This window comes from Nomascus leucogenys, chromosome 21, assembly GCF_006542625.1.
Source record: "Nomascus leucogenys isolate Asia chromosome 21, Asia_NLE_v1, whole genome shotgun sequence".
NCBI lineage: Eukaryota > Metazoa > Chordata > Mammalia > Primates > Hylobatidae > Nomascus > Nomascus leucogenys.
In genome coordinates this window covers 14,380,888-14,407,313 of record NC_044401.1, presented here as the reverse complement: position 1 = coordinate 14,407,313, position 26,426 = coordinate 14,380,888, and the positions used below count along the sequence as shown (strand labels likewise).

Here is a 26,426-nt window from a genome sequence, read left to right as displayed (position 1 = left end):
CCTCACCGCAACCTCCGCCTCCCAGGTTCAAGCGATTCTCCTGCCTCAGCCTCCCTAGTAGCTGGGATTACAGGCATGTGCCACCACACCTGGCTAATTTTGTATTTTTAGTAGAGATGGGGTTTCTCCATGTTGGTCAGGCTGGTCTCGAACTCCTGACCTCAGGTGATCCGCCCGCCTTGGCCTCCCAAAGCGCTGGGATTACAGGCATGAGCCACCGCGCCTGGCCGCATTGGTTCTCAAATATTATTTAGCTTAAGAATTACCCAAGAGTCTTGTTAAAATGCAGAATCCCAGGACTCATCACTGGTAATTCTGATTCCTCTCTTCTGGGATTAGGCAGAGAAATTTACAATTGTAAAAACCTACCCAAACAATTCAAATGCAAATGGTCTTCAGTCAGTACTATTAAAAATTACTGTTTAAGCGGACCAAAGGATATGCCAAACAATAAACCAAAGAATTTTATGTAACCTCATATAAGTGCTAATCTAAGGCGTGCAAGCCAAGTTCTAGGCATCTCCCACCCATAACATTATGACCTGCTATTGACCCAAGAAAATATGGATGGACTGACCACAGGATCTAGCTCCAAATTTTCATACTTAACCCTGAAGCTCACAAAGAGGCTTTGTTCTCTTTGGGGCAAGTTCTGAGGGATCCATACTAGGACTCTAATTCATTCAACACTGATGACTCAACCCCTTTTCCAAAGAATTTCAAATACTAATACAGAAGATAAACTTGTAAGCAAGCATTCAAATCAATCATGAAAAATGTTATAATAGCAGTAAAGTCGAAGATTAATTGGGACATGTCTAATTTCATCTTTTGATAAATAAGAAGATTTCACAGAGAAGGCAAACCTTGAACAAGATTCATAAGTAAGTGGGAACTTTAATCTTCTAAACTAGAAGAAAAAGAAAAGTGAAATAAGGGCAAGTGGGCTACAGGACGCCCAATGCAAAGACCTCAGTACAGCAAAGACCCACAAGTGAGAAACTAGGGCGTGCTGGGCCCACTTGGAAACCTCAACACTTAACTTAGACCGCTAAGATCATGCCATGTTATTGAAAGAACTGGGCACACCTCTGGAGAGGTACCACTCCCCTAGTACTTAGCAGAATTGGGCATAACTTTCCAGTTCGTTCAAAAATATGTATAAACTAAAATCAAAATTCATTTCCATCATTTTCATTATCCTCTCACAAAAGAGTTACCTGTTACTTGTGCTAGCCTGTTTTCCCTCTTTTTACTTTGGTTGTGTGTATTTTTTTCTTTTTTAACGGTTTAGGGGAATAATCTTACCTTATTACCACGTGGTTAATTTGATATAACTTTTGATACTGCCAAAATACAGGAGAGGGTAAGGCGAACCTCCACGCACTATCAAATTAATTCTGCCTGTTTTTTCCTAATGTAGAAGACCCACATCCCCGGCCGACCTCTTTATCTTTAAAGTGATTACAGAGTCTAACGCAGCTCAGAGAAAGCTTCTCGTGGAGCCTGCGTCCACGTGCTGTCCTCTCTTTGCGTTCTCCCATTCCTCCTCTGGGGACCCACCTGAGGAAGCCAGGGGGCAGTCTGTCTTGGGCCTTGCACATAGAAAAAGACACCACAAATGCATGCTGTACTATGATTCTGAGCTTTACTCCTTTTTTCTTGAAAGTTGTTTTAGAAGGAGAGAAAAATGTGCAAAAATAAGCTGATTTAGAATCTGGCTCTGAGTTTTTGTTCTAACTTCGTTGGTTTTGTTTCATATAAAGAGAATGTGGAACAGAGTGGAGGGCCTGACCTTTCTGGCTGTGCCTGGGAGCACATGGCCAATTTTTGAAGCTGCTTGGAAGAGAAGGTCATAAGCGGCAGGAAGTACTAAGGCACTAGAAGGTGAGAAAGCTTGAAAATTCCCAGAATCTACCTTAGAAAGCAGCTTCATTCTTTTTTTTTTTTTTTTCAGACTGAGTCTCACTCTGTCACCCAGGCTGGAGTGTAGTGGCATGATCTCAGCTCACTGATCTCTTTTTAGTATCTCAAATTTAGGTGACATTGTTATCAGTTTCCTAAAATTATTTGCTCCTTGCCTTTTAAAGCCTGAAGTAAGAGTTCCTAAGGGTTATGTAAGTTATTCCTTTTTCTTTTTTTTTTTGAGACGGAGTCTCACTCTGTCCCCCAGGCTGGAGTGCAGTGGCGTGATCTCAGCTCACTGCAACCTCCGCCTCCCAGGTTCACGCCATTCTCCTGCCTCAGCCTCCCAAGTAGCTGGGACTACAGGTGCCCACCACCATGCCTGGCTAATTTTTTTTTTTGTATTTTTAGTAGAGATGGGGTTTCACTGTGTTAGCCAGGATGGTCTCGATCTCCTGACCTCGTGATCTACCCGCCTCGACCTCCCAAAGTGCTGGGATTATAGGTGTAAGCCACAGCGCCCAGCCAAGTTATTTCTTAAATAGCATGTTCCTGCATAATTCTTAATAGTGTTCCCTTTCAAATCCCAAAAGTGTTTCAATGTGGATGATAAATTATACGGCAATTCTAAGTATAAACGGTAACAGTAACAGCTAATATTCATTGAGTACCTATGTACAGGGGACTATTATAAGAGTTTTGTATGTGTTAAGTTCTCCCTTTTTACATCCAACAGTTCATGTAGATACTAATATTCTCACTTTACATATGAGAAAACTGAGCCACTGAGAGGTTGAGTGACTTTCCCAAGACTATATAGCTAACAAGTAGAGTGTGTATAAGAAAATAAAGCCTGGGCACGGTGGCTCATACCTATAATCCCGACACTTTGGGAGGCTGAGTGGGCAGATCACAAGGTCAGGAGTTCGAGACCAGCCTGGCCAATATGGTGGAACCCACTCTCTACTAAAAATACAAAAATTAGCCAGGTGTGGTGGCGGGTTCCTGTAGTCCCAGCTACTCGGGAAGCTGAGGCAGGAGAATCGCTTGAACCCAGAAGGTGGAGGGTACAGTGAGCCAAGATCTTGCCACTACACTCCAGCCTGGGCTACAGAGCGAGACTCCATTTCAAAAAAAAAAAAAAAAGAAAGAAAAGAAAAGAAAAAAAAGAAAAGAAGAAGAAAATAAGGAGTCATGCAGGCTGTGGAAACACAAAGAAACACACAGACACATTGTGGTTCCCCCCTTAACCCCTTAAGTGATTACTAGTTTCACAGTAGAAATACACAGCCCCCACACAACTCCCTATGCATCCTCTCCCCAAGACAACCTTGGAAGGCAGGTTCTGTTTTGTTGGGATTTTTTTTTCAATTGGCAGTTAGCTTTCAATTTTAAAAACATCTTCTGGCCACTTGTAGCCATCTCCAGAAATGACAATATCAATTTAATTTTATAATGAACAACTTCCTTATGACTAGAAAAGCAAACCAATCAATTAAGAAGCAGCGGAGAACAGAAAAAAAAAAGAGAAAAACAAAGAGGAAAGGTTTCTCTCTGCTTTACGTCTATTTCCAATTACAGTTCAATCATTATTCTCATTTTTTAAAAATTCACTAAATATAAATCATAAAGCTAGAATATGTTCTTATTGCCACTAGGAATAAGAAGAAGAAGAGGGAGGGAGGAAGGAAGGAAGGAAAGAAGGAAGGAAGCAAGAACAAACAAAGTAAGAAAAGAAAAAGAAAGAAAAGAAAAAGAAAGAGAGGAATGAAAAGAAAAGAAAGATTTATGTAAACTTCAAAGTGTTCAAAAATTTGAATGGAAGCAAATATATGGAAAAATACCACATGCTTATGGATTACTATTGTTAAAGTATTCATGGTACCCAGAGACACCAAATTCAATGCAATCCTTATCAAAATTCCAGTGGAAGTTCTAAGTTCTTTGAGAAATCTCCAAATTGCTTCCCACAGGGGCTGAACTAATTTACATTCCCACAGGCAGTGTATAAGCATTCCCTTTTCTTCACAGCCTCACCAGTATCTGTTATTTTTTGACTTTTTATAATAGCCATTCTGACCACTGTGAGATGGTAAATCATTGTGGTTTTGGTTTGCAGTTCTCAGATGATGAGTGATGTTGAGTATTTTTTTCATATGCTTGTTGGCTGCATGCATGTCTTCTTTTGAGAAGTGTCTGTTCATGTTCTTTGTCTATTTTTTTGACTATTCTAAGAAAATTTTGGTGGGGTTGTTTGTTTTTCCTTGTAGAGTTGTTTAAGTTCCTTACAGATGCTAGATATTAGACCTTTATCAGATGCATAGTTTGCAAATACATTTTCCCATTCTGTAGGTTGTCTGTTTACTCTGTTGATTGTTTCTTTTGCTGTGCAGAAGCTCTTTAATTATGTTCTACTTGTCAATTTTTGTTTTTGTTGCAATTGCTTTTGGAGTCTTTATCATGAAATCCTTGCCAGGGTCTATATCCAGAATGACATTTCCCAGGTTTCCTAGGGTTTTTACAGTTTTACGTTTTACATTTAAGTCTTTCACCCATCTTGAGTGAGTTTTTGTATATGGTGAAAGAAAAGGGTCCAATTTCATTCGTCTGCATAGGGCTAGCTCCTAGCATCACTAATTGGTGAGGCTTTTGTTCTCTCTCTCTCATTCTTTTTTCTTTTCTTCTTTCCTTCCTTCCTTTTTTCTCTCCTTCCTCCCTCTTCTTCTTCCTCTTCCTAATGGCAATACAAAAATATTAGAGCTTTAGTCTGGTATTGAATAGGGAGTTCTTTCCCCGTTGCTTGTTGCTACTGAATTTATTGACCCAGTAATCCTATTACTGGGTATATACCCAAAGGGATATAAATCATTCTACCATAAAGACGCATGCACACATATGTTCATCACAGCACTAGCAAAGACATAAACTCAACCTAGATGCCCATCACTGGAGACTGGATAAAGAAAATGTAGTACATATAAACCATAGAATACTATGCAGCCATAAAAATGGAATGAAATCATATCCTTTGCAGCAACATGGATAGAGTTGGAGGCCATTATCCTAAGAAAATTAATGCAGGAACAGAAAACCAAATACCACATGTTCTCACTTATAAGTAGGAGCTAAACATTAAGTAAACATGGACATTAAAAAGGGAACAATAAACAGTGTGGTCTATTGAAGGTAGAGAGTGGGAGGAGGGAGGGGATCTAAAAACTACCTGTGGGTACTATGCTGCTCATTACTGGGTGATGAAATAATATGTACACCAAATCCCTATGTCATACAATTTACCCATGCAACAAATCTGCACATGTACCCCTGAACCTACAATAAAAATTTGAAAGGAAAAATAAATAATCAATCAATTTAAAAAAATCCAATGGCATTTTTCACACAAACAGTTTAAACTTCCCTTTCTTAATTATTAGAATGTTATTCCTTTAGTTACAGGAAAACATCCTTCATATGAGAATTTTACCTCCTACTTTTAAAAAACAATGAAGGTCAGAGTGATCTTTTTGCAACTGCTATTTTTTAAGTTTCTTTCATTCAAAATAGTCAATAAACCAGAGAAGCATATTTTTGGGTAGCATATTCTTAACTCTTTCAATGTAATGGAATATTATTCAGCCTTAAGAAGGAAGGAAATCCTTTCCTTCATGACAACATAGATGAACCTGGAGGACATTATGTCAAGTGAAATAAGCCAAACACAGAAAGACAATACTGCATGATCTCATTTATATGTGTAATTTAAAAAGTGGAACTCACAGGAAGTAGAGAGTAGGATGGTGGTTTCCAGGAACTGGGAGGTGGGGGAAATGGGAAGATGCTGGTCAAAGGGAATGAAGTTTCAGTTATGCTGGACGAATAAGTTCTAGATATCTAATGTCCAGCGTGGTGACTATAGTTAATAGTCTTCTACTGTATACTCAAAATTAGCTAAGAGAGTAGACTATAAATGTTCTCTCCAAAAAAAAAAAAAATGCTATGTGAGGTGAAATATATGCTAATTAACTTGATAATGATAATTATTTTATAATACATATGTATATGAAAATCACATACAGTATTTATTTGTCAATTATACCTCAGTAAAGCTGGGGGTCAGGGGAGCAAAGGAGAACAAATATACTGACTCAAGTTTTGTCAGACCCAGTCTGGATACTAGTTTAGTGATTACTTTGTAGACAGACATCATCTGGAATTAAGCACATTGCCTTTCTATGATTGGTAAATAAACAATATTAATGTAAATAGGGAGATTTATTTAGAATTAATATTACATGTATTGCTTAAGAGAATAACAGCTACATATTAAGCACATTACACAAAATAGAGTTCCAACACAATTAATAAGCTATTTACATGTATACCTTATTTAAACAACTAATTCTTCCTGACGCAAGGAATTAGTATGTTTGCTCATTTTTCTGCTCATCTCTCCAGATGACCTGTCTTTACTTTCTTTAAATTTCACTTTGCTTTGCCTTCACTCAGAGTGGAAAGAACTATTTTTATCCTTTAGGTACCTACTCTTTCTGATGGAAAAGCCTGGCTTCCTGCTAGAGTCACCAGAGAGACATTCGCCTCAAGAAATCAGATTTCGGTCTCTCGTACACTTATAGTAATGCAGATAGAATCGGGTAAACCTCTGCCCTTTTAAATCCAGCAGCAGGAACCCAGCAGTTGTTCCTCACACAGCCCAGCTCAGCTGCCCACAGCACTGGTATTGCTTACCCACTTTGCTAAGAAATGGAGTACACTGTGGGAGTTTTTGTTTTGTTTTTTGTAGTTCTTACTATCTTACAACAGGCATTTTATTCTTCTTAAAAACAATGAATTTATTTCAGTAAGGTAAATACATATGTGTCAGGAAGAACTTTTTTGAAATCATTTCTCTTTAAAATTTAGTCCTGACCAAATTTCTCACTGCCTGGACAGAGAAATAAACAGTAAAAATCATTACTATAAAAAGGATCAATAGACATGTACACATGGTAGAACCATGTCCCTGGGTTGTTGGTGGTGGTGTTTTGCTGTTTTCTTTTTGGAGATGAGAAGGGTAGTCAGAAATATTTCTGATGAATGTAATCTTTAAACTTTAAAATGTGAATAGGAATTTTTTCTAGGTAGAGAAAGCAATTTCAAGACAACTTCTATTCATGCTTTCAATCAGTTCTCCAGAATTAAAGAACATGAGAGTCCAGGTTTGAAAAAAATGCACTGAGGACTCCCACATGATAGATTAAAAGAGCTCACATCAAGACATACCATCATACTTTCTCAGAAAGTTGGCAATAAAGAGGTACAGTGATATACCCAGAGTGAAAGAAAGAAGCCCCATACAAAGAAATACCATAAAAAATGGCATCCAAATTTTAAAATGTTTCAGAAATCCAGAAAACAATTTGAGGGGAAATGATGTCTAACATAGTATTCTATACCAGACATTTATCAATCAAATTTGATAGCAGAATTAAAATAGTTCAGATATATAAAATAGATCAAGGTTTAGCCACCTTGCACCATTTCCTGGGAAACACCTGCGTATTATAAATTTTAAAACTTTATGTTTTCCTGTTGCATCAACATCCCCACAAACAGGCTCTGAGCACCCCACACAGGAAACCGGGTGCATGTATGTGATAAGTGTTGCCCTACCACTAGTTTCTCTTCTTGAAGGTAAGTCACTTGCTAGGTGACAAAACAAATTTAAGAAGACTGAAATCATTTCAAGTATCTTTCCCAAACCGCAACATTAGCAAACTAAAAATCAATAACAAAAGTAAAATGGTAAAATTCACAAATACATGGAAATTTCACAATAAACTCTTGAATAGTCATTGAGTCAAGGAAGAAATCCAAAGGGAAATTAGAAAATACCTCAAGACCAACAAAAACAAAAACAATGTGCTAAAACATAGAAGGCAAAAAAAGAGCAGTTCTAAAAAGGAAGTTTACAAACATCTACAGTAAGAAAACAAAAAGATCTCAAATGAACAATCTAACAGTATAAGTAAAGGAACTAGTAAAGATCAGGCTAAGCACAAAGTTAGCAAATGGAAGAAAATAATAAAGATTAGAGCAAAAGTAAATGAAATCAAGGGTAGAAAAACAGTAGAAAAGGTCGATAAATTAAAAGCTGGTTTTTGAAAACACAAACAAAATTGATAAACCCTTAGCTAAATCAATTAAGAAAAAAAGAAAGAAAATTAAATAAAATCAGAACTAGAAGAGGAGATATTACAACCATTGCCATAGAAATAAAAAAGATCATAAGGGACTATAATGAGCAATTATACACCAACAAATTCAACAACTAGAAGAAACAGACCTATTTCTAGAAACATATAATCTTCCATGACTGAGTCACATAGAAAGCTTGAGCAAACCAATAACAAATAAGGATTAAACCAGTAACCAAAACCCTGCTAACAAAGAAAAACCTACAGCGAGATGGCTTCACAGGTGAATCCCACCCAAAGTTTAATGAAGAATTAATACCAATCCTTCTTAAATGCTCAAAAAATGAGAGAGAGCACTTCTAAATGGCTTTTATGAAGCCAGACTCACCCTGATAGCAATGCCAGGCAAAGGCATCACAAGAAAAGAAAACTACAGGCCAGTATCTCTGATGAACATGGGAACAAAAGTCCCGAACAAAATACAAAGTAAATTTGCAAAATACTAGCAAACCAAATTTAGGATTATACACCTTGACCAAATGGGATTTGTCACTCAGATGCAAGAATGATTCAACATATGTAAATCAATCAATGTGATAAAACACATTAACAGAATGCAGGATAAAAATCACATAATCATCTGAACGCATGCAGAAAAAGTGTTTGAAAAAATTTAACATCCTTTCAGGATTAAAAAAAAAACTCAAAAAAATTAGGTATAAAAGGAATTTTCCTCAACACAATAAAGGCCATATATGGAAAGCCCACAGATAACATCATACTCAGTGGTAGAAAACTGAAAGCTTTTCTTCTAAGATCTAGAACAAGGCAAGGATGATCACTCTTGCCAATTCTATAATTCTACTCAAAATAGTACTGGAAGTCCTAACCAGAACAATTAGACAAGAAGAAGAAATAAAAGGTATCCAAATAAAAATGAAGAAATAAAACTACAGCTATAGATAACATGTTTTTACATAAAAAATCCTAGAGACTCACAAGAAAACCTGTTAGAACTAAATAATGAATTCAGCAAAGTTGCAGGATACAAAATCAACATATAAAAATCAGCAGTATTTCTATACAGTAACAAAAATGTATCAAAAAAATCAAGAAAACAATCCCATTTAAAATGGCATCAAAAATAAAATAATAAGAAATAATTTTAATAAATGAGATAAAAGAACTGCATACAGAAAACTATAAAATATTGATTAAAGAAATTGAAGAAGCAAAATAAATGAAATATATCCCATGTTCATGAGTTGAAAAAATTAATATTGTTAAAATGTTCATATACCCAAAGATATCTACATATTCAATGAAATCCCTATGAAATTCCAATGGAATTTTTTACAGAATTAGGAAAAAAAAAATCCTAAAATTCATGTCAAACCACAAAAGACCTCAAATAGCCAAAGCAATCTTTTTTTTTTCTTTTTTGAGATGGAGTCTCGCTCTGTTGCCCAGGCTGGAGTGCAGTGGCACGATCTTGGCTCACTGCAATATCTGCCTCCCGGGTTCAAGCAATTCTTCTGCCTCAGCCTCCCAAGTAGCTGGGACTACAGGCACGCGCCACCATACCCAACTAATTTTGTATTTTTAGTAGAAATGGGGTTTCATCATATTGGCCAGGCTGGTCTCAAACTCCTGACCTTGTGATCTGCCCGCCTCAGTGCTGGGATTACAGGCATGAGCCACTGTGCCTGGCCTGACAAAGCAATCTTAAAGCTACTACAAAGGTATACTAATCAAAACAGCATGGCACTGGCATGAAAACAGACATAGACCAATGGAAGAAATATAAAGAGAGCTCAGAAATAATCCACATAATTACAGTTAACTGATCTTCACAAAGGTGCCAAGAACACACCATGGGGAGAGAATATTTTCTTCAATAAGTGATGTTGGAAAAACTGGATATCCACATCCAAAATAATAAAATTGGACCCTTACTTCAACCCATATACAAAAATTAACTCAAAATGATAACTGTTAAGACCTGAAACTGTGAAATTTGTAAAAGAAAATAGAGGGAAACTTTTCCACATTGACCTTGGCAATGAATTTTTGGATATGACAACAAAACACAATCAATAAATACAAGATACACAAGTGGAATTATTCAAACTAGAAATCTTCCACACAGAAAAAAAATCAACAAAATGAAAAGGTAAGCTATAAAACGAAAGAAAAATATTTGCAAACCATACACCCAATAAGCAGTTAATATCCAAACAACTCAGAAGAAAAAGAAACTGATTAAAAAATTAGCAAAAGAACTGGCTAGACATTTTTGCAAAGACATACAAATAGCCAATAGGTATATGAGAAGGTGCTCAACATCATTAATCATCAGGGAAATGCAAATAAAAACTACCATGAGATATCACCTCACATCTGTTAGAAAAACTGTTTATCACACACACACACACACACACACAAAGATAAACATTGGTGAGGATGAAGAGAAAAGGGAACCCTTGTACACCGTTGGTGGGAATGTAAATTGGTGTGGCTACTATGAAAAATGTATGGAAATTTCTAAAAAAATGAAAAGTAGAACTACCATATGATCCAGTAATTCCACTACTGAGCATATATCCAAAGGAATTGAAATGAGGATCTCAAAGTGATGTCTGCATCTCCAGCATTATTCACAATATCCAAGACGTGGAAGCAACCTAAATGTATATTGATGGACAATTGAATAAAGAAAACATTATATATGCATGCAATGGAATATTATTCAGCCTAAAATCATTAAGGAAACCCTACAATTTGTGACAACATGAATGAACCTGAGGGACATTATGCTAGATGAAATAAGCCAGACACAGAAAGACAAATATTACAATATCTCCCTTACATAATGAATCTAAAATAGTCAAATTCATAGAAGCAGAGAGTGAAATGGTGGCTGCCCCTGAAGGGAAAGGCATGGGAATGTATTAATTAGCCTAAGTATACAAAGTTTTGGTTATACAAGATTTGTAATTCCAAGAGATTACAGCATTGTACCTATAATTGACAATACTGTATTGTGCACTTGCCAATATGATAAAAGGGTAGATCCTATGTTAAATGTTCGTATCAAAAATATTAATCATATTAATAAATAATGAGAGCAGGAGGAAACTTTTGGAGGTGATGGACAGGCTTGTGCCATTGATTGTGGTGGTGGTTTTGCAGGTATATACTTATCTCTAAACTCCAAGTTTTACACATAAAATATGTATAGCTTTTTAGATGTCAATAATGTTTCAATAAAGTGCTTTTTAAAATACCTATTATTAGAGTTATACAAAGAATGAAGTGGTCAAGAGAGGTGACTATCAAGCAATAAAGAGATTGGTATGCCAACATATGGCATTTCCAATTTAATTGGTAGATGTAGTTGAGTTATTGAATATTTATAAAATAGAGAAGACTCATGATTATATCTAGATTTTGGGAAGAGCATCCAGGTAGTGATATAATAAGACACAAAACAAGAGCCAGATAAATCAATTATGGATCCAGTATAAACAAATAGGAAAATATTCCAAAACGTATGATAGATAAAGAGTTACAATGTTAATAAACCAGGAACTCTTGTATATAATGGAGGGGACCTGAAAGAGCAAACCAATAGAAACATTGGCAAAATATGTAAACACATATTTAACAAAACAAGAAATATAAGTAGTCAAGAAGAGATAATGATATATAAAAAGATACTCAACTCACCATTAATCTCAAATGTGGACGTTAAAAAAATGCCATTTTTGTCCAAACAACTGGCATAAACAATAACAGCAAAAATGGGCAACCTGGCATTTATGAAGGTAGGGGAAGGAGGCACTCTCAAACGGTTGCAGAAAATGTAAATTGCTAAAATTCTTCAGACAGTCAAGCAAAAATTTTGATGCCAAGAGACTGTTTGGTTCAGAGTGAATTTCTGTGTTTACCTTGTTTCTGCCCTTCCCTAATTGCATTTTGCATATGGCTTTGGCATAGCAGTGCTGCAAACCTACAGTTCCCTAAGATCATTCATGGTAGTTCCTTTCGGCTAAGTGGCCTACTTTTCTAATTGCACATTTTCAGCATATGAGTTGATCAGTGTTGTTTTAGAGGTAGACCTTTTTGGTTGAGCTCCTTGTGTGCAGAGGAAGATTATCTGATACAAACCGCACCACCTCCTCTTTCAAACTGCCTTGTAGGTTGGGAGAGTTTCCCAACAAGGCACCAAGGACAAAGGTTGCCTGAAATACCACTTGGAGGAGCAGTAATGTGTAGCGCTTATGAGGACAGACACCGGGGCCAAAGATTTCTGCCACTTAGCTGAGTGCCTTTGGGCAATACTTAAGTTCTCTGGCCTGTTCCCTCAACTGTAAAGTGGGGATATTGATAGTCATCTACATGATCGTGTTGTTGCAAGAACCACTGGCACCCAATAGATGTTTTCTGTCATTTTTACTATAAATAATCTAAGATAAAAATGATATTGGCCTAAAATATGGCATAGAAAATAGAGGAGTGAAGGATTATGGAAAAGAAAGCTTAAATGGGGCCTTGGCCATCCTTGTTTTTCTCTTTTTTTTTTTTTTTTTTTTTTTTTAAGACAGAGTCTCACCTGTCGCCCAGGCTGGAGTGCAGTGGCACGATCTTGGCTCACTGCAAGCTCCGCCTCCCGGGTTTACGCCAATCTCCTGCCTCAGCCTCCCGAGTAGCAGGGATTACAGGCGCCCGCCACCACACCTGGCTAAAAATTTTTTGTATTTTTAGTAGAGACGGGGTTTCACCGTGTTAGCCAGGATGGTCTAGAACTCCTGAACTCAGGTGATCCGCCCGCCTCAGCCTCCCAAAGTTCTGGGATTACAGGCGTAAGCCACCGTGCCCAGCTGGCCATACTTGTTTGTCTTTAAGTGTAGTCTGAAAGTATTCAGACAAAAACAAGAGCCATTTAGTTTCTAATATTTATATGTTTGTTTATAACAATTCTCAAGAAACTATGCTTTTCTGAGAACTCAAACGCGTGATAATTTCCTCAGGAATCGAGATTTGGCAAATCTATATTTTCAGTAACCTAATGTGATCTCTTTTGTAATATTTTACAATCTTTAAAACCTTTAGTCTCACTTGTATCATGTTGCTTTTGTGATGTTCAGACTACGAGTTAATGTTGTCACTTAATTCATAACAAGCCCATAAATCTAGCTCAGCATTCAGAAAATGACACTTTTAGCACATTTCCCTATTTCAGGGACCAGGGGGTACAGTTTGATCCTAAATGAATAAGATGCAGTACAAACTGTGTGGATGCCATCTCGGTGGATTCTCCTACTCTTGCTTCCTTCTAATATTTCATTCATTTTCAAAGTTAGACCTGTCTTCAATTCCCCTTCAGCTCCTGGCACTCTCGACTGATTTCTTTTGAGTCTACTATTTTCTGTCTTTCCCGGTGAAAGCTGTAAGACTTTGTCAAGCTGTGCTCTAAGTTTATTTCCCCAAAGCCTTTCAACTGTGTCTGCCTCAAGGCCTCAGGCATCAGGTGTTTCTCCTTTAGTGGAATGCCAATTTTAAAAGGATGAAAAGCATAGTATGGAACCCTTTTAATATTTGGTTTCATGACTAGATACGCCAATCTCATTGGAACAAACTTGGTATATCATTAATTAAACCAACTTATTACCCAGTTTATTTATAGTATATATGAATAATATTTGCAGCTCACTGGAGGGATAGTTTATTAATTTGGACTTTTTTTTTAACCTCAAATTATAGCAACCCACTCCAGCCAACTTAAGAAACCCAAGATTCAAGGAAGTTTCATACAATACATGGCCAGAGAATCAGACGGGCCTTTGAAATGAACAGGATTTCTTTAACCTCTCCTTCCTTCTGCCAGTTTGTTTTATTTCTCTCTCACATTCACCAACTCTCACCTTCCTAGCCACTCAGACACCCTGATTTGTCTAATTTGTAAACACTGTGGAAAATACAGCAACCAAGGACATATCTAACACTAAATACCCAGAGAAAGGTCACCAATGCCTCCTACCTTCCAGCTTGTGTCAAAGAGATAAGAGCTCTTGAATAAATAACCACTGTCAAACAGATGTTGTATGTGATAAAAGCATTGTGGCCTAGGAGAATTACGTTAACTAAGTAGAAAGATTGTAGAAAGGGCAGAACCTAGTAAAGTGTAATTGAGAAGGCAACCAACAGGAAGGCTGCACTACTTCCTTTAAAAGAAGAATAACCATTGAGGAAGATGTTGCCTTGTGTAGTGTATGGCCATTGTGTTGGCTGCCATCCTCTACTAATTAATAAAGGGGAAAAAATCAATCAAGATCTCGATGGAACAAAATAGAGAGCCCAGAAATTGAATTACATAAATATAGTCAACTGATCTTTGAAAGAGCCCAAGGCAATGCAATGGAACAAAGACATTCTTTTCAAAAAATGGTGTTAGAACCACCGGACAAAAAAAGTTGCTTAGACACCAAAAAAAAAAAAAAGTGCCTAGACACAGACCTTATACCCTTCACAAAATTTAACTCAAAAGTGGATTATAGACCTAAATGTCAAGTGCAAAACTATAAAACTCCTAAAAGATAACATAGGAGAAAATCTGTATGACCTTGGTTTTGGCAAAGACTTTTTAGATACACCACCAAAGATACAATCCATGAAAGAAATAATTGGTAAGCTAGACTTCATTAAAATTAAAAGTTTCTGCAAAGTACAATATTGTAAGAATGCAAAGTACAATACTGTAAGAATGAGAAGTCAAGCCACAGACTGGGACACAATATTTACAAAAGAGATATCTGATAAAGGAATGCTATTCAAAGTACACAAAAACACTTGAAATTCAACAATAAGAAAATACCTCAGCTTAAAAATGAGCCAAAAACTTAGCATTTTGCCTCACCAAAGAACATGGAAACTAAGCAAATAAAGATATGCTCTATATCATATGTCATCAGGGGATGCAAATTAAAATAGCAGTGAGATACTACTACACATCTATCAGAATGGCCAAAATTCAAATGCTGACACCACCAAAAGCTGACAAGGATGTAGAGCAAAAGGAACACTCATTCATTGCTGGTGGGAATGCAAAATGGTGCAGCTCAGCCTGATAACTTCAGTCAGTGGCAGCTCTGCTTTTCTCTTGGGAGAAAGTCCCAGAGATGACCCACAGGCTTTCTGCCATTGCCACTGCAGTGGTGCCACCTTTGCTGCCCTTGGCCTGGGGAAAAAAAAAAGGCCCTGATTGCTTTGCTGATACCTCCAGCATGCCACAGCCACCATTTAGTGAAGAGCTCAGTCTCTCTTTTCCTGTGAGACCCTGAGTCCCTGCTCTTCACAAGGCGGGGCCTCCAGTTTGGAAATCAAACAATCTGTTCTTGAATGACTTTGGGATAAAAAATAAAATTAAAGCAGAAATCAAGAAATTATTTGAAACTAATGAGAACAAAGATACAACATACCAGAATCTCTGGGATGCAGCTAAAGCAGTGTTAAGAGGAAAGTTGATACTAAAAATTTTTACTAAACACCCACATCAAAAAGTTAGAAAGATCTAAAGTTAACAAACTAATATCATATCTAGTGGAACTAGAAAACAAGAGCGAAGCAACTTCTGAGCTAGCAAGGAAAAGAAGTAACCAAAATAATGACTAAACTGAATAAAAAGGAGATGAGAAAAAACATACAAAAAATCAACAACACCAAAAATTGGATCTTTGAAAGCATAAATAAGATTGATCAGCTGCTAGTTAGGCTAATAAAGAAAAAAGAGAGGAGGTCCAAATAAACACAATCAGAAATCACAGAGGGGGCATTACCACCAACCCCACAGAAATACAAAAAAACCCTCAGAGAATATTATAAACACTTCTATGCACACAAACTAGAAAATTTAGAGGAAATGGGTAAATTCCTGGAAACATACAACCTCCCACAATTGAAGCAGGAAGAAATTGAAACGCTGAACATACCAACAAGTTCTGAGATTGCATCAGTAATAAAAAACTTAGCAGCCAGAAAAAGCCCTGGACCAGACAGATGCACAGCTGAATTCTACCAACATATATAGAAAAGCTGATATCAATTCCACTGAAACTATTCCAAAATAACGAGGAGGGACTTCTCCCTAACTCATTCTGTGAGACTAATGTCATTCTGATACCAAAACCTGGCAGAGACACACACAAAAAAGAAAACTCCAGGCCAGTATCCCAGATGAACATAGACACAAAAATCCTCAACAAATACTGCCGAAATGAATCCATCGGCACATCTAAAAGCTAATCCACCAAATTCAAGTAGGTTTTATTTCTGGGATCCTAGGTTGGTTCAACATATGCAAATTAATAATGTTATTCATCACATAAAGAGAACTAAAAACAAAAACCACATGATCATCTCGACGGACACAGAAAAGTCTTTTCATAAAATTAAACATTCCTTAGTATTAAAAACCCTCAACAAATTAGGCATCAAAGGAACATACCTGAAAATAATAAGAGCCATCTATGACAAACCCATAGTCAAAATCATACTGAATGGGAAACAGCTCAAATCATTCCTCTTGAGAACTGGAGCAAGACAAGAATAACCACTGTCACTATTCCTAGTCAACCTAGTGCTGGAAAACCTCAACAGAGTTATCAGGCAAGAGAAGGAAATCAAAGGCATCCTAATAAGAAGACAGGAAGTCAGACTATCTTTGTTTGCAGATGATATAATTTTATAACTAGAAAACCCCATAGTCTCTGCCCAAAGACTCCATGATCTGATAAACAACTTCAGCAAAGTTTCAGGTTTCAAAATCAATGTACAAAAATCGGCAGCATTTCTATACACCAATAGTGTCCAAGCTGACAGCCAAATTAAGAATGTAATCCCATTCACAATAGTCACAAACAGAATAAAATACCTAGTGATATGGTTTGGCTGTGTCCCCACCCAAATCTCATCTTGAATTGTAGCTCCCACAATTTTCACGTGTCATGGGAGGGGCCCAGTGGGAGGTAATTGAATCATGGGGGTGGGTCTTTCCCATGCTGTTCTCGTGATACTAAGTCTGACAAGATCTTAAAGGTTTATAAAGAGGAGTAAGATGTGACTTGCTCCTCCTTGCCTTCCACCGTGACCCTGAAGCCTCCCCAGCCACGTGGAATTGTGAGTCCATTATACCTCTTTTTCTTTATAAATTACCCCATCTTGGGTATGTCTTTATCAGCAATGTGAGAATAAACTAATATGCCTAGGAATACAGCAAACCAGGGAGGCAAAATATCTCTACAATAAGAATTACAAAACATTGCTGAAAGAAATCAGAAATGACACAAATAGAAAAACATTTCATGCTCATGGATAGGAACAATCAATATTGTTAAAATGGCCATACTGCCCAAAGCAATTTATAAATTCAATGCTCTTTGTATCAAACTACCAACAACATTCTTCAAAGAACTAGAAAAAAAGAATTTTAATTTTCATGGAAACAAAAAGAAGAGTAAATAGCCAAGGCAATCCTAAGCAAAAAGAACAAAGCTGAAGGCATCACATTACCCAACTTCAAAGTATATTACAGGGCTACAGTAACCAAAACAGCATGGTATTGGTACAAAAACAGACATGTAAACCAATGCAACAGAAGAGAGCCCAGAAATAATGCCACACACCTATGACCATCTGATCTTCAACAATCCTGACAAAAACAAGCAATGGGAAAAAAGACTTTCTATTCAATAAATGGTGCTTGAATAATTGGCTAACCATATACAGAAGATTTAAACTGGACCTCTTCCTTACACCATATACAAAAATCACTGCAGATGGATTAAATACTTAAATGTAAAACCCAAAAACCATAAAAATCCTGGAAGACAACCTAGAGAATACCATGCTGGAAATAGGAACATGCAAAGATTTCATGACAAAGATACCAAAGCAAGCACAACCAAAACAAAAATTGACAAGTAAGATCTAATTAGACTTAAGAGCTTCTGCACAGCAAAAGAAACTAACAACAGAGTAAACAGATAACCTACAGAATAGGGTAAAAATTTTGCAAACTATGCATCTGACAAAACTCTAATATCCAGCATCTATAAGGAACTTAAGTTTACAAGAGAAAAACAGACAACCCCATTAAAAAGTGGGCAAAGGACATGAAGGCAGTTTTCAGAAGAAGACATGAACGCAAACAAGCATGTGAAGAAAAGCTCAATATCACTGATCATTAGAGAAATGCAAATCGAAACCTCAATGAGATACCATCTCACAACATTCAGGATGGTTATTACTAAAAGATCAAAAAATAACAGATGCTGGTGAGATTGGGTAGAAAAGGGAACACTTATACACTGCTGGTGGGAGTGTAAATTAGTTCAACCATTGTGGAAAGCAGTATGGCAATTCCTCAAAGAGCTAAAAGCAGAATTACCATTTGGCTCAGCAATACCATTACTGAGTATATATCCAGAGGAATATAAATCATTCTACCATAAAGACACATGTACACAAATGTTCATTGTAGCACAATTCACAACAGTAAAGATATGGAATCAACCTAAATGGCCATCAGTGACAGATTAAATTAAAACATGTGGTACATATACCCTGTGGAATACCATGCAGCCATAAAAAAGAATGAGATCATGTCTTTTGTAGAAACATGGATGGGGCTGAAGGCTATTATCCTTAGCAAACTAATCCAGAAACAGAAAACCAAATACTGCATGTTCTCACTTATAAGTGGGAGCTAAATGATGAGAACTCATGAAGAAAAAGAAACAACAGACACTGGAGTCTACTTGAGGGAGGAGGGTAGGATAAGGGAGAAGAGCAGAAAAGATAACTATTGGGTACTGGGATGAATACATGGGTGATGTAATAATCTGTACAACAAACCTCCATGACAAGAGTGGTACTAGGGAGGTTATAGTAAGGAAGAAGAATATATTTTACTACTTTTACTTGGAGTTGAACCAATGTTTTTGGTTCCTAAGATCAACAGATAACTCTTATCGTTTAAAAGTTGAGAAAGGCATATTGCTAAATATGGGGCATGAGTTAGCAGTTCTTGCATACTTTCTTGGTAGGTAAGAAGCTGTAGACTTCTATTATTAGATCCACAATCTGATGTTTTAATTAAACTATAACTACAGTATATACATCCCCAAATTATTTGGGGGTTTAAGGATAATAGGAGAAGGAATGCTAGGTGTTATTAATATTAGGGTATTTTTCTCACATTAAAGAGGGTTTAATATTGTTGATGTGATATGTGAAGACCCCTCATTGGGTGGTGATTAGTATGTACAGAGAGTAAAGGACTGTGATTAACATGTTAAGTCCCATAAGAACGATGGTGAGATTGGATCAAGAGAATAAGGCTATGGTCACGAAGAGTTCCCCTACTAAATGAATGGTAGGGAGTAGGGCAAAGCTGGTGAGGCTAGCTAAAAGTCATCACATGCCATTAGGGGGAGTAGTGTCTGAAGGCCTCGAGTAAGTAGTATAGTTTGTCTCTGAACTCGTTCATAGTTCAAGTTTGCTAGGCAGAATAGTAGGGACGAAGTGAGTCTGTGGGCAATTATAGGGGTGGGTGCACCTATAAAGCTTCAGGGGTTTGAATAAGAACAGCCACGATGTGGCTTACAAGAGAGTAAGCAATGAGCGATTTTAGATCAGTTTGGCGTAGACAAATGGAGCTTGTCATAATTATTCTCATAGGGATATTATAAGGAAGGGTAGGCTGTGTATTCTGTCAAGGGGTTAAGGATTAGAGTGACCTGCATCATTCTGTAGCTGCCGAATTTTAGGAGTACCGCTGCAAGTACCATTGAGCCGGCAATGGGGGCTTCTACGTGGGCTTTAGCAAGTCATAGGTGGAGTCTGTAGAGAGGCATTTTTACCGTAAATGCCATGATGCATGCTAGTCATAGAAGGTTGTTAGATTAAGAGTTATTTCTTGAGTAGTATATGTTGTGATTAACATATTTAGTGAGACTGAGGCATTTTGTATATAGATAAGTGCTACAAGCAAAGGTAAGGATCCTACCAGTGTATAAAATAAGAAGTATAAGCTTGCTTTCAGGCATTCTGCTTGATTACCTCAACGAGTAATAATAATTAGGGTGGGGACTAGTGTGGCTTCAAAGATAATATAAAATATGATGAGTTCTGTGGCTGTGAATGTTATCATTAAAAATATCTGTATCCCTACTAGTATTCAGATATAAAGTTTTTTTCATGGGAATGATTCTTTGGATAGATTATATTGGCTTGCTAAAATTATAAGGGATAGTAGCCAGGCTGTTAGGATTAGAAGGGGTGATGACAGTGGATCAGAAAAAAAGAAAGTTAATGAGAAGTTGAAGAGTTATCAGTAAATTGGTTGAAGAATAGCAGGCTGATGAGACTGATAAGTAAACTGTTGAAGCTGTATTAATTCAGATTATAGAGTTCTTAGAGCATCACATTATTGGGAGTAATATAATTGTTGGGATAATAATTTTTAGCATTGGAGTAAATTTAGGTTTTGTACATAATCTAGGCCATAGGTGTTGGAGACTGTAACTAGTAAGGCTAAACCTACAGCAGCTTCGCAGGCTGCAAAAACTAAGAGGATAATAGGTATTATGGATGCCAGCATGAAATGTATATTTAAAATTACGAGAGTACTTATAATAAATATTGATAGTATTGGCTGGGCGTTGTGGCTCATGCTGCAATCTCAGCACTTTGGGAGGCCAAGGCAGGTAAATCACTTGAGGTCAGGAGTTCGAGACCAGCCTGGCCAACATGGTGAAACCCTGTCCCTATTGAAAATACAAAAACTTGCCAGGCATGGTGGTGTGTGCCTGTAATCCCAGCTACTCAGGAGGCTGAGTCAGGAGAATTACTTGAACCTGGGAGGCGGAGGTTGCAGTGAGCTGAGATCAGGCCACTACACTCCAACTCAAAAGATAGATAGATAGATAGATAGATAGATAGATAGATAGATGATAGATGATAGATAGATACATAGGTAGAAAGAAAGCATTATGCCTTCTAGGCATAGTAGAGACAATATCAGGTGGGATCGATAGACTATTACCCCTACTAAAGATGTAATAAAAGCTAATGTAATATTAGTATAAATAGAAGGCATTTGGTAATTATGATATATCATAATCTAAAGAATAAAAATCATTTATTTTGACTTAAACTATTCACCAACTCAATTCATTCTAATCCTTTTTGGGTTCATTTGTAGGCTAGACTGAAGATTAAAATGATAATTAATATGAGAGCTGTACTAATTATTAATTTTAGGTCAGTTGTCTGAAAAGCTCATGGTAGGGGTAGTAGTAGGGCGATTTCTAGATCAAAGAGAAGAAATGTGATGGCTACTAGGAAGCACTTTATGGAAAAGGGGAGGCAGGCAGAGCCTATTAGGTCAAAGCCACATTCATAGGGGCTTGATTTTTCTGTGTAGATATTAAGTTGTTGGAGTCAAAACGCAATTGTTACTAGTAAGAGTGTTAGTAAGGTGCCAGTTGCTAAGGCTAATGTTAGATTAATAACTTTTTCGGGTAATGCTGAAACTAATTGATTGGAAGTCAATTGTACTATTTTATACTAAAAGAGTATGATCCTTGTTAATAGATAGAAACATATAGGAATAGTCATACTACGTCTACAAAGTGCCAGTATCAGGCTGAGGCTTCAAATCCACAGTGGCAGTTAGATGTACAGTGAAATTTTAGTTGGCGGAGTAGGCAGACAGTAAGAAATGTTGATCCAGTAATAATGTGAAGCCTGTGAAAACCTGTGGCTATGAAGAATGTTGAGCTGTAAACTCCATCGGAGATAGTGAAAGGGACTTCAAAATATTCTGAGGCTTATAGATGTGTAAAGTAAACGCCTAGGGCAATTGTGAGACAGTGCCTGAAGTATGTATTTTCGATTACCTTCTATTAAGCTTTGGTGAGCCCAAGTAATTGAAACCCCGGATGCAAGTAAAACAGATGTATTAAGAAGAGGGACTTCTAAGAGGCTAGGTGGAGAGATGCTTGTTGGAGGCCAGCATCCTCCTAATTCTGGAGTGGGGGCTGGGTTAGAGTGATAGAATGCTCAGAAGAAGCTGGTGGAAAAAGAACACCTCTGAAATAATGAGTAAGATTTTTTTGTATCGAAGGCCTTTTTGAACAGTTGATGTATGGTGGCCTTGGAATGGGCCTTCTCGGATAATATCGCATCATCATTGATATATTGTTAATGTATTGGTTAGTAGCCTAAAGTCAGGAAGGTAGTTGAGTTAAAATGAAATCATATGGCTAGGCCAGAAGTTATAAGTAGTGCTGAAAGGGCTCCTGTTAGTAGTCGGGGGCTAGAGTTAACTATGTGGTAAGCCTGAGTTTGGAGGGTCATTATGTGTTGTCGTGTAAGTAGAGGCTCACTAGGAGTGTAAAGACATAGGTATGAATGAGGGCTATGGCAAACTTGAGGATGGTTAGTAAAACTAGAATAATAAATGTAATTGAAGCTGTGGGTAGGCTAATAGTTGATAATACTAGTGTAGCTCCTCCAATTAAATGCATTAGTAGGTGGCCAGCTGTATTGTTGGCTGTTAATCGTACAGCTAGTGCTGTTGGTTCGATGAATAGGCTAAGTTTCAATGATTACCAATATAGGGATAAGTGGAATCAGTGTGCTTGTGGTAGGAAGTGCGCTATGGAAGCTTTAGTCTTAAAGCGGAAGCAGTGACTACTACTCCAGCTCACAAAGGAATTGATAATCCTAAGTTTATTGATAGTTGAGTAGTTGGTGTAAATGAATGGGATAGAAATCCAAGAAGATTAGTTGAACCAATAAAGAGAATCAGGGAAATTAACATAAGAGATCAGGTTTGTCCTTTGATATTATGCATTGATACTATTTGTTTCAATACAAGTTGGATTAATCACTGTTGAATAGAGGTCAGTTGGTCGTTGACTGAACAGTTAGGGGTGGGAAATAAAATATAAAAATCCCAGTATTTTCTGGGCTAAAATGATTACTTTCTATTTATATCTTGACAAGGTTTTGACTTAGTACTTACCAAACACTTCAGACCTCCTCCCTGAGCTCCAGTGTACTTCGCCTAGTTAATGTAGCTTAACTACTAAAGCAAGGCACTGAAAATGCTTAGAAGAGTTCATGTAACTCCATAAACACACAGGTTTGGTCCTGGCCTTTTTATTAGTTCTTAGTAAGATTATACATGCAAGCATCCCCGCCCCAGTGAGAATGCCCTCTAGATAATCCAAATCAAAAGGAGCAGGTATCAAGTATGCATAAATGAAGCTCACAACACCTAGGTCAAATACACCCCCACTGGAAACAGCAGTGATAAAAATTAAGTGATAAATGGAAGTTTGACTAAGCGCATGTGCCTTTATCATTAGCCTCATCCCTGCAACCATATTTATATACACAGGCCAAAAAGCTGTCTTCTCAAACTGGCACTGGATAACAATCCAAACCCTAAAACTCTCACTCAACTTCAAACTGGACTACTTCTCTATAATATCCATTCCAGTGGCACTATTCATTACATGATCCATCAGAGAATTTTAAATGCGGTAGATACGCTCAGATCCCAACATGAACCAATTTTTCAAGTACTTACTCATTTTTCTCATTACCATATTAATTCTGGTTACTGCCAAAAACCTTTTCCAACTCTTTATTGGGTGAGAAGGCGTATGGATTATATCTTTCCTATTAATCAGCTGATGATATGGCCGAACAGATGCTAATATAGCAGCCTTTCGGGCAATCCTATATAATTGCATCGGTGATACTGGCTTTGGTTTAGCAATAGCATGAGTCCTCCTATTCTCCAACACATGAGAATTTCAGCAAATGTTTATTTTAAATCCCAACCCCAGTATCCTTCCACTAATTGGTCTTCTGGCAGGGGCTGGAAAATCAGCCCAATTTGGCCTCCATCCTTGACTTCCATCAGCTATAGAAGGCCCAACACCAGTCACAGCTCTACTCCATTCTAGCACAACAGTTGTAGCAGAGGTTTTCCTACTTATCCAATTTCACCCTTTAATAGAAACAACTTAATCATTCAAACCCTCAGATTATGCCTAGAAGCTATCACTACACTATTTACAGCCATCTGTGCCCTGACACAAAATGATGTTTAAAAAATTGTAGCATTATCCACCTCAAGTCAATTAGGCTTTATAACAGTCACATTTGGCATTAATCAACCTCATTGAGCATTTCTTAACATTTGTACCCATGCTTTCTTCAAAGTCATATTATTCATATGCTCTGGATCTATTATCCATAACCTCAGTGATGAACAGGATATCCGAAAAACAGGTGGGTTATTTAAGGCCCTACCCTTCACTTCTTCCTCACTTATTTTTTTTTCTTCCTCACTTATTATTGGCAGCCTTGCACTCACAGGAATACCTTTCCTCATAGGTTTCTAATCCAAAGATCTCATTATCAAAACTGCAAACGTCATATACCAATGCCTGAGTCCTTTTAAGTACTCTCATCAACACCTCCCTAATTGCTGTCTACAGCACCTAAATTTTTTTCTTCACACTGTTAGGACAACTTCGCTTCACAACTTCAGTTATCATCAACGAAAACAACCCCCTCCTACTTAATGCAGTCTAACACCTGACAATTGGTAGCATTTTCACCAGATTCTTCATCTCCAGCAACATTACTCTAATGTCAATTCCCCAAATAACTATGCCACTCCACCTAAAACTTGCAGCCCTTGGCGTAAGTATTTTAGGCTTTTCACTAGCAACAGAACTTAATCTCATGACTAAAAACCTTAAACTTAAGCATCCATCACAAACATTTAATTTCTCAAACATATTAGGGTTTTATCCAATCACAATACATCGTGCAACTGCCCCCCACACTCAAATCCACACGCAAGTCAAAATCTAGCCTCCATTCTACTAGACCTAATTTGATTAGAAAAATCAGTGCCAAAAACACTGCTCAAGTCCAAAATTTAGCCTCCACCATTGAATCTACCCAGAAAGGCCTAATTAAACTCTACTTTTTCTCTTTCCTTATTCCATCTCTCCTAACTCTATTCTTATTTAATCGATTCCCCCGAGTAATCTCAATTGCAACATAAATACTAACAAACAGAGATCAACCAGCAACTACCACCAATCAACACCCATAACTATACAAGGGAGCTACACCCATAGAATCCTCACGTAATAACCCTACTTCCTCACCCTCAAAAATTACCCATTTTTCTATATTATTAAAATCAATTACAATTTCCACCTCGTCATATTCAACTATTCACCCAACCACCAACAACTCTAACAACAATTCTAATAGTAAAGCACCTAAGATATATTATATTATTTATTCGAGGGAATACCATGTCTGGTGCACCGATTATCAGGGGAACTAATCAGTTGCCAAAGCCCTCATTTATGATTGGTATTACTATGAAGAAAATTATAACAAATGCGTCAGCAGTGACAGTAACATTATAAATCTGATAATGTCCTAGTAGAGTTCCTGCTTGACTCAGTTCTGTTCGAATTAGAAGACTTAGGGCCATTGCCATAGTATTCCTTAAGCTCATTGAATGAAAGATCTTAGGCTATGTACAAATATGCAAAAGACCCAACATTGTAGGTCTGTATGGACTACTTCAGCCCTTTGCAGATGCAATAAAACGTTTTATTAAAGAACCCCTGTGACTTTTAGCATCCACTATTCCCCTATACATCATCGCTTCAACCCTAGCCTTATCTAATGCCCTCCTTATATGAATCCCTCTCCCCATACCAAATCCTCTAATTAATCTTAACATAGGTCTCTTATTTATACTAGCCACATTAAGCCTAGCTGTCTACTCTATCTTATGATCAAGAGGAGCATCCAATTTGAAATATGCACTAATTGGTACACTACGAGCAGTAGCCCAAACAATTTCATATGAAGTTACCCTAGCTACTATCCTCCTGTCAGTTCTGTTAATAAGTGGTTCATTCAGTTTATCTATACTCATCACAAGAGTTTATTCTGACTACACCTACCATCATGACCTCTAACCATGTGATTTATTTCCACACCAGCAGAAACTAACAGAGTCCCATTTTACTTGACAGAAGGGGAATCAAAATTCATTTCAGGCTTTAATGTGGAATATGCTGCAGGTCCATTTGCCCTATTCTCTATGTGGCATACATAAATATTATTATAATAAATGCCCTAACCACTATTATTTTCGTAGGAGCATTATATGATATTCATACACCAGAACTCTATACTATAATTGTC

At 37.2% G+C, this 26,426-nt stretch overlaps 2 long non-coding RNA genes across 2 annotated transcripts; one reads left to right on the top strand and one right to left on the bottom strand.

Annotated features, from left to right (window-relative positions):
- LOC115832152 lies at positions 1-26,210 on the bottom strand. The gene is made up of 3 exons (XR_004027590.1): positions 24,531-26,210; positions 12,278-12,282; positions 1-12 (listed from the first exon to the last, which is right to left on the bottom strand). It is a non-coding gene; the product is annotated as an uncharacterized LOC115832152 (long non-coding RNA).
- LOC115832151 lies at positions 6,690-22,125 on the top strand. Its single transcript, XR_004027589.1, has 3 exons — positions 6,690-6,705; positions 13,352-13,354; positions 21,440-22,125. It is a non-coding gene; the product is annotated as an uncharacterized LOC115832151 (long non-coding RNA).
- Positions 26,211-26,426: the final 216 nt, after the last annotated feature.